Here is a 13,220-nt window from a genome sequence, read left to right on the forward strand (position 1 = left end):
TACAGAAGGGCGTGCCAACCAGACTACAACGTGTAAGACAGTTCCTTTTTCTGTACAGTTCACGCAGGGCCGGAGAGGGACGACGAGAGGCGGCGCGACAACGCGGGGGCCGGAGAGGGACGACGAGAGGCGGCGCGACAACGCGGGGCCGGAGAGGGACAACGAGAGGCGGCGCGACAACGCGGGGCCGGAGAGGGACAACGAGAGGCGGCGCGACAACGCGGGGCCGGAGAGGGACAACGAGAGGCGGCGCGACAACGCGGGGCCGGAGAGGGACAACGAGAGGCGGCGCGACAACGCGGGGCCGGAGAGGGACAACGAGAGGCGGCGCGACAACGCGGGGGTTGGAGAGGGACGCCGAGAGGCGGCGCGACAACGCGGGGGTTGGAGAGGGACGCCGAGAGGCGGCGCGACAACACGGGGACGAGAGGCGGCGCGATAATGTGGGGCCGGAGAAGGACGACGAGAGGCGGCGCGACAACGCAGGGGCCGGAGAGGGACAACGAGAGGCGGCGCAACAGCATAAGGCTACAGCGGTAGAGGATGTGTGACAACGGCAGCACTTTATGCTCTAACTCTGGTACAAGCTGGGAAACCTTTCACTGCTTACATACAACCATTTGAATCTCTCATGGAGAGGAATACAATACAATGATTAAGCTTGAGCTTAATATCAGGTGTGACCTAAAAACGCACCTCTTCAGGGAGGCATACCACATCCCCTAAACCAAACCCCTCTGTACTCCGCCTGATAACATGCTCCGTGTCCTACAGACTGTAGTCCCTGCTAGCTGTAATCAACCGGCATCTGCAGTCATACCGATTCAGCCACCACACGGCTTATGTCTGACCATTGTCTGTGTATAGCATCCCTCACTCTCCACCTCGTCATACCACGCACATCTCCAGCCCTTTAACTTCTGCATCCCCCCATTATTTGTAATATGTAAGCTCGTTGGAGCAGGACCCTCACCCCTACTGTTTCCATCAACTGATTACTTTGTGTAACCGTGGCTATGTTTTTATTCCCGTCTTGTAAGTGCTACGGAATATGTTGGCGCTATATAAATAAAGATTATTATTATTATTGAGGTTGTTGCTCACTTTGCACCTTGTGTAACGCTGCATGGTATAAAACAGTAAGAAATAAGACTTCAGTTGCATCCAGTCAAACGAGGACAAGGGATAAGAACACTAATGTAATTGCTTTCATTCCTCACAGACTCTTACTGTCACTAATTGACTATCTGCAGCCAACTAAGACGCCTGAACAGGTACTGATGGAAGAAATCAGCGCAGCAACGAAGAACCTGAACTGCAGCTCACCATCTTCTGTATCCAGGACTGCGGACCCCCATGTTCTGGGACAGCAGTGTGGGTCAAACTATACTGAGACAACAAGCTATAAAGTCTGTGGTTGTGGATTAATCTTCTTGAAATCAAAAGCAAGGCATTCAGCAAAATGCAATTTTAAAGACTGCAGATCAATCAGTAAAATTAATTCATAGCACTACAAAAGTGTCATGTAGACATATTCTCAGTCAACTGTTGTCAGTGTAAAAGTCAGTAGAAATGGAGATTAAGGCTGGCTGTCCACGGGCGAGGTGTCATTGCGTGATCCGTGGCGATAAATCGCACGCGGATCTCGCATGACACGCATTCCATAGGAGAACTATGGAAAGCACAGCCTACTGCTCACAAGGGGAGAATCATAGCGATTTTCCACTCGCGTGATTAAAATCGTGGCATGCCACGATTCTGCACGGTGAGCTTATCATTAATATAGGCTCATCACGGAGAACTTGGAGTGCTTCCCCATCCCCTCCTGCGGTGGAATACCGCTAGCGATATTCCGTCCCAGCCGTGGACAGGCGGACTAAGCGAAATCTGAAAGAGGTGTAATAAAACGTCCAGATGGACTCGACGAACCTCAATGGTCAGTAACACTTGTCACCATAACAAAATTACTGACAAGTGTGGATCACTTCTGTTCTAGAAACACCTAAAGCCAACTTACTTGTCAATGTATACAATATACAACAGCCGCTGTCACTGCTCTGCACACTATGTCACACAACGACTACACAGGACAGACTAAAAGCCCTTTAGCTCCTTAACGACACCCATACGTCTTTTGATGGTGGCCGTTAAGGGGCTTTAATCTGTAGCACCGTCAAAAAACGGTGCTGCATTAAAAGCCTGTTGTGGGTGCTCAGCTGTCGGATGACAGCCGGGCACTTGCTTAAATAGCAGGAACCGAAAAGACCTTCGATTCATGCTGTTTAACCCATGGTCAATGGCATCTCAGTATCGAAAAGGCAGGCAGAGGGAGGTGGCTTCCTCTGCCACCCATCGGCCCCTGCGATGTGATGGGTTCCTATGGCACCCGGAGGTCTGGATATAACCTCTGGGTCTGAAAGATACAGTGGTCTGTGAGGCTCTTTCTCTGGCTGATCTCATAGGCTTTCTAATGCACTATTATACCAATGTATAGTAGTGTATCAGAAGAATGAAAAAAAGATGCCGATAATGCAAGTCCCCCAGAGGTACAATAATCCAAAATAAAAATGAAAAGTCTTAAAAAAAAATTATATACACACACACACACCACAAAACCTTAACTTCCCCCCTTTACTATGTTTTAAAATTAAAATGAACCAGAGGGGGGGCGCGAAACAGTTATTACACTATTTAACCAGCGCCATGAAAATATAAAATACATAAGCATGGGGAAAATAGCTTGCCTTACAAAAAAACAAAACAGAAAGTGATCAAAACGTCAAATGGAACAACAAATAGTACCAAAAAGTAGAATTCATCCCCCCCCCCCCCCAAAAAAAAACCTCATACCACCGTTGACAAAAAAAAAAAAAAAAAAAGACATACCATAATTGTACTGGCCTGCAAAAATAAAAAATGCCAGAATTGAAGATTTGGTTAGTCTTGCCACTAGAAAACATGAGGGGGGGGGGGGGGGACGTGTTATTTGTATAGCGCCAACTTATTCCGCAGAGCTTTCAGGTAAAAACAATAAAAGTGTATGTTCCCAAAAATTGGATAAATGAGACTAGAGTTAAATCATACAAAAAACAAGCCCCCATGGAGCTCTGTGGAAAACTAAAAAAAATGCTCTGGCTCTTGGAGTGCAGCGACAAACGCAAATCTTAATCAAAAGGAAAGAAACGTGTTTGTGTATAAAAATAGCAAAACCTAAAACAACTGTATAAACCTGGCATGGCTGGGATCCTGCTGACCCACAGAGTAATGTTATTGCACTTATTTTGCACACTGAATGCCGTATAAATTAAATCCCAAACCAGATGGTATGGTAACCTGCGGCATATCGCTCCATATTTGCTGTAATTGAACCTCTAGATCGTGAAAACACGTAGGCTATGGAAGTTGGCGTCCCAGAAGGTTCCATACATGTTCTATTAGCAATAAATCTGGCGACCAGGCTTGTTGAATAATTCCCTCTACTGATGGTCTGTCGAGGGCGTCCTGAGCTCGGTATCCTCGTGTGCCCTCAGGTATCCATTGGTCAGAACGGCCCAGGTGGGGGACAATTTATTGATGCGTAAATCCGCGTTCTCGCATTCCAATAATGCGCCCCTCTCAAGCCTCAGGTGAAAAGAACGTTCATCTAATCACACCACAACTCTACTCATTGCATATCTACCCGAGATGTAACTGCATGCCGAGTTTTGCAGCAAAACAACTTCTAGTGGCTGGAATCTTTTTTTTTTTTTTTTTTACAAAGTGCATTTGGCTCTAGTCAAAGTGAAAAATGCAGGACTTTATCTTGTTTAATTTTTTTTCCTGCAGATTGTGACTGAAATTCTTAAAATGTGTTTAAACACAAAAATGGAATTTCTACAATAAGTCATTTTCTGATAAAAACATTCCCTTGAACACAGAATGTCTGTCAGGTGCTTAACTACCAGTCTGTCATCACACAGAGGCGAGGATGGGTCAGTGAATGGAGGTGGAGTAGGGCGATCCCTTACATATAGGACCGCCTCCATTCAGTGTCGTTCATAGATGAACAGCTGCCGGTTTATACGGGCCGATCGTCATTTCATTGGTATATCTGCTGAAACTGAACAATGAACCATAGGTGAATGAATTATCATTTGTCGGTCAGTCACTGCCAGCATTTACACTGAACTATCATTCAGATTCCTGAAAGAATCTGGACAATAAACGTTTCATGTAAAAGACCTTTAAGGCCCCATTGAAATGGCATAATTTTGTTGTGGATTCTGTGCTATTTTAGCATTAAACTGCATGCCATGAAAAGTCAGGCAGTAGTTCAGATTTTTCCGCATATGGATTTCCCAGTGTATATAGACAAAAGGAACACAAAAACCACGTTGGGTGGCCATATGTGGATCTGCTAAATCAACATGCGGATCCACATGAAAATTCACAACCATAGACTGACCCTCAAAATCCCGCCACTGATTAACCCTTTCCAATCCAATTTGTATCTTGGTTTTCCTAGTGGGGTTACTTTGTTTCTGCTGTTATACAATGGTGCTATATGCTGTCTAAAGCCAGTACTGCTTAAGGTGACACATTGGATAGGCTCCAACAGCAGAGAGGCTGGCAATATACAGTAAGGCCTCCTTCCCACGAGCGTGACGGGCTCCGCCGCGTAATATTACGCAGTGAAGCCCGTCACGGCGCCCCCCAGAGCCCCTATACTTACCTGCGGGAGATAGCGTGAAAACGCTTCCCCGCCCACCGCCGTCGCGTCATGTGACACGCCCACCGCGTCACGTGACGCGCCGGCCGCGTCATATGACGCGGCGGCCACGTCATATGACGCTGCGGCGGTAGGTGGGGAAGCGTTTTTTCACGCTATCTCCCGCTGGTTACAGCGGGAGATAGCGTGAACGGACGGCTTCCATTGACTGCAATGGAAGCCGTCAGCGCGTACAGCCCGTCCTCACCCGCAGCAAATAGAGCATGCTGCGGGTGAGGACGGGAGAAATCGCGGTGCGTAATTCCGCGGTGGAATTACGCATCGTGAGCATTGTGCTATTAGGTTCAATAGAACCTAATAGCAGGGGGCCACGCAGCGGATTTTTGCCGCGAATTTACGCGGCGTAAATCCGTTCGTGGGAAGGAGGCCTAAGAGAACCCCGACGGACATCATCCAACATCGGAGCTGTACAGTCTTAAATCATAACGTCTTTAGACGTCAGACAGTGGATTGGGAAGGGTCAATTCCATGTAGGAAAAATCCAATATGGATATGACACTTCAAAAAGTCATGTGAACAAGACCGTAGGGTTTTTTTCTTACAACGTTTTGTACTGTAGATCTGACATGGAATGTGCGCTGATTCCGCAGCTGAATGCCCATCCTGAAGTGTCCCACTGGTTTTAATGAGAATCTATGCCATAATATATATGGCGGGGAACTTTTCCCATTAGCAGACTTGAAACTGAAGCACAAAAAAATTAGCAACACATTGCTTCTTGATGGGAAATTTGCATCACAAAATCCACAGATTCTCTCCCACTGACTAGACTAAATCCGCCAGTGGATCTGTTGCTTCGAACCAATTAAAATTCACTTTAAAAATCAACCATCTGGAGTTCTCACAAGCATTTTCATTTAAATCTGCATTGGAAAAATCCAAATCGGATTAATGCTGTGAGAACGGAGTCAGATACTTGTCTATTTTATTTATCGCAGATCCAAGATAACTCAACTACCAATTCATTAGCAAAGAAGTTTAAAAGAGAATGTGTCATCAGAAAAAGAACATTTTTGTGTTTGAAATATTGCAAGAATTTTTGTAAAAAAATTTTGTTGGGTAGTTTTTAGTCACAATGCCTTTTTCTCACTGACCACGGAGCCTAAGGGCTAATGCCCAAGGGCAGATTTCCACTGCGTGAAACGCGGAAGAAATCCACGACGTTACATCGCAGCCATTAGGTTCTACTGAACCTAATAGCTGAAGGTTTATGCGCAGAATTCCACAGCGTGAAATAACCTGCGGCATGTCCTTTTTGTCGCGGGAATACACGCGGCCAGCTTCCATTGTAGTCAACGGAAGTCGGCGGTCACGCTATACTTCCGCTGAAGTATAGTGTTAATACGCGCCACGCCCACGTCATATGCCACGGCCGCTGCAGTATTCCGCTTGCGGAGCCCGTTACGGCTGTGGGCATGAGTTCTAATACTCTGACACTTATCTGCAGAACAACAACTTTGCAGCGGGCATCTCACTAGGGAAAGCTTTCAGTTTGGCTTCATTTCACTAGGTTTCTTTTTTTTAACAGAAACCAATAGCGCAGCCTGCAGCACTATTTTCTCTGTTAAAAAAAGCTAGTGAAACAAGCAAGCTGAAACCAATACCAGTCTGCTCAGCTCTTACTACTCTACTAACACGTCTGCACATTGCCCTGCATTTCCAGCAATAGGTAATTTTAATGGGTCGCTTGATAAAAACATCTTTTTTTTGGCCGTGGATCCATCTTTTCTAAACCCAGACCACCAGAGTAAGGCCCTCCTAGAAAAGTTCACCATTCCAATACAAATCTCATAAGAAAACACTTATTGCTTTTCCTATATCAATATGTTTATTGCATAGTAATTTATATGATTATGTAGTTGCAAGCGCAAATGTATTTTCTGCCTATCCACTAAACCCAGTCACCTCCATAGTTTATGTAAAAGTCACTAAATCACTCTCTAGTTTCGATAATCGGCAATTTAACCAAGCCAATACTGGTACTCTAACAAATACTGGGGTAAATTTTGCGAAAAACATCACTATGCTACGTAGTCTGTAAAACAACCCTGTTCTCAGCTACATTAAGGTGCTTTTACACGGGCCGAGGATCATGCAAGTGAAATGTCATCCATTCGTTCCCGACTACGAGCCCACGTAAACACACCCGTGATCTGTGGAGAAAAAAAACTTGTAAGCAGCTCACCGTGTAAACAGGAAGATGTGATGCCAACCAATGTAAACCGTATGGGGACAATCGTTCATCCCCTCATAACGATTATCTGTCACATGTAAATGGCAGTAACCGGCGCTGATTATCAAGCTATTGTTGATTAGCACACATTAAAGGGCAAAAAAAAAAAAAAATTAAAGATCAGCCTGTGTATTTCGGATAGGTTGAATTTCGGATTGACACAGGTACCCGCAGCCTTCGCCTAGCGACGGCGCAGGAAATATAATTTGTATTATACACACACACAAATATATATACATATTTTTTTTTCTTCCCTTCATCTGTACTATGCATGACCGACAGCGAGTGTCCGTGGTCAACTGCAGTACAGGAAAAATAGTTACGCAGGGTCGCTGGCCACAGTCAGAGCCGGATTCTGCTGCAGGCTCGTGCATGCAGAATCCGACTCGTTCGTGTGAGATCTGCCCAAGCGCCATGGATTTGGTGCTCGGAAAATCTGCAGCATTTACGTAGCCCTAAACTTCCTGAAGAAAGGCCTCATGCACACGGCACACGCGGATTTTCGCATCGGAAGACATAAGACCTGTGAGTCAGTGAAGAAATTATTTTGAAATGTTTGCCGGCGGATGCAATAGTTTCTCCGCGCGGGGAAAAATAAAAAAAATAAAATCACAATCCCAAAGTGACTGCCTTCCCCCTCCTCCAAGCAACCAGAGAGGCATCTGTCAACAAATCCGCACTTTATCCACAACTGAACTGCGGATCGCTCGCTTCCATAGAAATCAATGGAGGCCATCCGCGCGGTATTCACAAATCAAATCCGCATGTGTGCGTGGAGCTGAGGAAGCTCTATGCTTTCCTATGGGCAACTAGTACAGCACAGCTGATCTCCCGCGTGGGTGCCGATCACGTATTCTGTAAATCAAATCCACCCGTGTGCATGAGGCCTAATGGATTTTTTATGCCTACTTTAAAAGAAAGAAAAAAAAGGTATAAATCACCATGGACCCAAAAACAGAGCTAAAAGGCTGGCTGTGCAGTGGCCTGAAGTATTGCAGGCATAGTTCACATTCTCTTCCATGTACCTGCAGTACCCCACCAGGGCCACTGCAAAATGTACAGAGCTATCCGTTTCCTGCTCCATACAGGGCAACAGCTGGCCCAGCAAACATCCAGCTGAGGTCCCTACCTGCTGACCACCGCCAGTCAGCTGTAGACTTACCCTGTGGATAGATCAATTTTTAAGACTGGAAAACCCCCTTAAAATGAACAGGCATTTGCATTATTTTTGAAAGATTTTTCGCACTTTTACAGCTGCACTGCTGTGACCAACAGTATAACATTTTTGGAAAAGTAACAAAGGTAACAGTCACAGCAAGTCCGTAATTTTTGTTTTTGACAGATAAATAATCCACCACTTGACTACAGATACAGAAGCATAAGAACGCACCAATGTAAACACGTGTCCGCCTCCGACAGAAAGCTATCCGACACGGCTGAGCTCATGCAGTAAAATGGCGCATGACTTCGTTGTCATCACCAACTAATCTAAAACCAAACTGCATTTCCACTTATTGCCAAACACTGGATTCTCTCCTACGTAACCCAAGACAATTACTCATCACGTCACTGCAATTAGAGGACTATTCTCCACCCTAATTTTACCTAAAGTACCTGGCAGACAGCCCAGGTTATTAAAATAAAAAAAAGGTTTTACTGCATATGATTGGTCAATCTGTTACCAGCTACAGAATTAACTGTGTGTGTTCACTTGTTTCTGCGAGCTCAGCGGTCCAGACCCCTCCAGAAAGCAGCTGAAGGTTTACAGGGTTCCCGTTGACTTCAATGGCAGAGGCCAAAATGCACAGCCATCGAATTGCGTCACTGGATCCGGCGTATACAGATATGGCTCGTCTCCTCACATTACTGTACTCACGCTTTAGGATTCATTGCAATGGGACCACATTGTGCACTGTATTCAAGGACCACAATGTACATTAGAAGTATTAAAGGGGTTTTATCAAATAGAGTGGGGGGCTTCTGAGCCAGAACAGAGTCGCTGGTGGACTTGTGCCGCACCATAAACCCCGTACCCCATGGAAAATCCAGGCCTGGTTTTTATGCTTTACTTTGGTAATATTGTAATTGTATAACTACAAGGGGATAGTTAGAATTTACTTCTCATACATTAATTTGCGCTACAATTCTAGTCTTTTATAAGAGTCCTTTCAGACAAATCGATCTCTTTGGATGACAAGAAACGATCAATGAAATTGGCGCTCGTTTACCTGTAATTCACGCAGGCTGAATCAGAATGTATGGGGGAAGAACAATGTACATAATAGTTCGCCCCCGATAGTTTCATCTTCGTTGGCAGCACATAACCCATTCACACAGGAGATGTGCTGCAGACAATGATTTTTACGATTGAACAATATATACAATCAGCCGATGAACAAGCTTTTGTCAACCAGTTGACCGCAGCTGCTCATGGCCGATGATCAGGCAAACATTCCTGCAGATGATCCTGCCTGATCATTGGGCTATGTAATGGCTCTCAAAAGGGAACCTGCCGAGTCCTTTAAGTACAGTAAGCGCAGTTAGGGGTGCTTACAGGACACGAAACATGGAGTCAGGTGTTGTACTTCTACATCGAGGCACATTGCCAGACCTTTTATTACCCATTTCTGGAGTAAAAAGTCACAAACTTTTAAACAAGTGGGCATTTGCACAATTTCTTTATTGTGAAGGACCAGTTATTTAAAAAAAAATAACAGGGCGAAGGCTTGTCTGACGGAGGTGTGGCCACCCCAGACTGACTGTTTTATGTATAATTACACCAGAAACTGTCGTACATTATCCGAGAACCGTATGTAGGCTGGACCTGATGGGCATTTCTAAAGGCCTATTTAGATAACGATTATCGCTCAAAAGTAATCTTTTGAGCGATAATCGCTGTGGGCATTTACACGGCAAGATGTTCGCTCAAAATGCGCTCCAACAGCAGTTTGACAGTTTTGAGCATTCACTTTGCATAAGTGTGTAAATGAAGGCTCACGCTGCATGCAGAAGACAAGCGGGACCACTATCTTCTGCATATAGCTGTTGTCTTCTTGGAGCACTCAGCTGGTATACAGCTAAGTGCTCCAAGCTGGGTATGCAGAACACAGCTGGAATGCTGTCTTCTGCTTACTCTTGCTGTATTCACAGAGCGCTCAGCTGGAATACAGCTAAGCGCTCCGAGCAGGGTATACAGAAGACAGCTGGACCGTTCGTCTTCTGCATATGTCTGCTGTTCTCTCCGAGCGGGATACCAGCTGAAACAATAGTATCAGCGGTATCCCGCTGAGAACTCAGCGCATGGTCCTGATCAGACTCATCATTGTCTTTCAGCTTGCTGACAGGATGACAGTGTGGGAACGAGGAGCAGGGCAAGTATAAAAAGTACACCCCAAGACTCCATGTCGCCTATCCTATAAGCACTATAGCTTAGTTTATGCTGCTTATAGGACGTGACAAGTTCCCTTTAAGATTACCTTTACACGTAGTGGAAATGGTGTGTGCTTTTTCGTCGATAATTCGGTAAAAGTTCTTGCCCAATTAGGCACACACCATACGAACACTGATAAAAATAAAAAGTTACACACTCACAAACATTTTATTTATATATGCGCAAAGATTTTTTTTCTTAGACTCTCCTGTGACATAATCTCAACAAGCTTTAGATCTTTAGATGTGAAATTAAAGAGTACCCAGAGAGGTCTATGTGAAGGAAGCCAAACAATAAGAATACTTCATGTCTCGTCTTATGTCATGCTGAAATGCAAGAACAAAGCAGCTCGCCACACCTACACAGGTTAACATGATTCACCCAGCTCTCAGTTTAACCATTGTTTGTCTTCTAGACACGTATTACAGAATTTCATGAGTGACATGATTCAGTGTACAAGAAGTACTAGAAGAGTTCCTGTAGAGCAGTCAGAAACCTACACCGAGAGTACATAACAAATGTAGCAAGGAGACGGCTCGGCCATCCGGCCTAGTACAAGAGGAACTACAGTAGTGTAAAACTACAAGTGGTGACCAAACACTGGGAATATTCGCCACAAGAGACTTTCTTACAAGCAGCCCCCTTGTCACCCCTCCACAATAGCAGAGGTCTAGCAGTAATGCGAGTGCGGGTAGAAGGCAAGATTAGCCGAAGCCAGATGAGATGCAGCCGTGGCTAAGGGCTCGTTATTATGGGTGTATGCCATTCTGTTCCATGAAAAAACCTGTTTTCAATGAGCATTTGGTGTGTATGTACGTTTTTTTAATCCGTGTTGCATCCGTGTTTACTGTATTTTTCACGCGTTCAAAAACGACAAAGCGACCCAAGTGACGCCAGTTTTTCACAACCCACAGAAAACAGGGTGCGCAAAAACACAGTGAATATGGATGCTAATGTGTATTTACTGTGATTTATTTATGCACCCATAGATCTTAATGGCAGATTTTGGTCTGTGAATACAAACCAAAATAAGAGATCCTGTGATTTTCCTTACATAAGACATTGGTCTACATTAAAAATGTCTTACATATGATTGAATTCAAATGGTCCATACTCAGCAAGTAAAATAAAATACAGACTGAATATGGACAAACATCTCATCCGGATGAATTGGGCCCGAGGGTACTTGTACACTGGCCGAGAATCAGCCCGTTGTGACAAGAGCCGTTTGACAAAGCATGGCGATTAGGGCTTGTTCACACATGGCAGAAGGTCATCTGTATGGGGGCAAACTATTAATATGTTCGTCCGTCTCTACAAAACTAGTCTGCTGTACATCATCTCACATAAACGCGTCGATCAGCATTACACACATTATACGTAAACCTACTCAGCGCCAGCACAGCTTTGTGTGTGATGGGATTGCAGCATACAAGTACAAATATGAAACATCCTTTCACCCCTTAGTGACGGAGCCGTTTTATTTCTATTTTCATTTTTCCTCCCCCCTTTTAATAAATTCGTAACTCCTTTATTTATCCATTGACGTCGCTGTATGAGGGCTTGTGTTATGCAGGACGAGTTGTATTTTTCAATGATGCTATTTAATGTACCATACAATGTACTGAAAAACTTCAAAAAAATTCTAAGTAGAGAGAAATGGGGGGGAGGGGGGGATGAAATTCCACCATCTTTCGGTGCGTCTAGGTTCTACGGCGCACAAACTGCAACAAAAAAAGGACATGGTAAGTTTGCTCTATAGGTACGATTACTATGATACCAAACTTGTAATTTTTTTCCCAAAGATATTTAATTTTCTTAAATTATTTTCTGCCATCTTCTGCGCGCAATAGCTTTTTCTATTTTCTGTCGATATAGTTGTAGGAGAGCTCATCTTTTGCAGGACATCCTGTAGTTTGCGATGGTACCATTTTGGAACACACAGGACTTTTTGATCAGTTTTTATTGCATTTTTTTCTTGGAGACAGGGTGACCATAAAAGTGCATTTCTGGCGTTTTTGGGGGGGGTTTTGCCGACGACGTCATAGCATTACATCATACTGCAATCTGACAGGCAGTCTATCAAGCCACCACACGGAGACGGCTTGATAAGCATTCTGCCATGCCAGCCTTGGAGGCCTATCAGTTTGGTGGGGGTCCGGCACTCAGGACTCCCACCGAGCACCCACCTCATTGAGCTCGAGAGCGCTCACATAGCCGCCCCCTACTCCTTCCTTAACCCTTGAGTCCTATAATGTATTTTATGTGGCTCACAGATGCTGATAGGTTCGCATTAAATCCATTGCATGCCAATCTATGCTGCAGATTTTCTCCTCTTCAAATGAGGTGAAATGTTTAAAAATCTTCACCAAAATCAACAGCAGATTTTCAAAGATAGCTGTTCAGCCAATGACTCCCGACTCTACCATAAACATGTTCAGTCGGCCTAGTATACATTTTGTTAAAGGCGTTTTCTGCCCATTTTTTCCACTGATGATGTAGCCTGTCCAAGCAGAAGCAAGCATGTGGTTATTCTGCTATAATTAAAAGGGTTGTCTGCCCATTATTTTTTACTGATGACCTATGCTATAGATAGGTCATCAGTAGTTGATGGACAGGGATCCACCGTCTATCAGCTGATTGTCCGGCCTGCTGCCTGTGCAGCGGCCTGGACTTTGTCATAAGCAGTCGCACATGAAGTACAGGCACTGACTTCACTCCCACTGAAATCAATAGGAGAGCGGCGCTGCTGCTGCTGCACTTCCTGCTTCTCTGCTGGTGAGGGACGT

At 44.8% G+C, this 13,220-nt stretch overlaps 1 protein-coding gene across 2 annotated transcripts in view; it reads right to left on the minus strand.

Annotated features, from left to right (window-relative positions):
• Positions 1-13,220, minus strand: part of NIPBL (NIPBL cohesin loading factor) — a 134,530-nt gene that overhangs the window by 84,241 nt on the left and 37,069 nt on the right. The window lies entirely within an intron of this gene.

The sequence above is a fragment of the Eleutherodactylus coqui genome, chromosome 5 (assembly GCF_035609145.1).
Source record: "Eleutherodactylus coqui strain aEleCoq1 chromosome 5, aEleCoq1.hap1, whole genome shotgun sequence".
Lineage (NCBI taxonomy): Eukaryota > Metazoa > Chordata > Amphibia > Anura > Eleutherodactylidae > Eleutherodactylus > Eleutherodactylus coqui.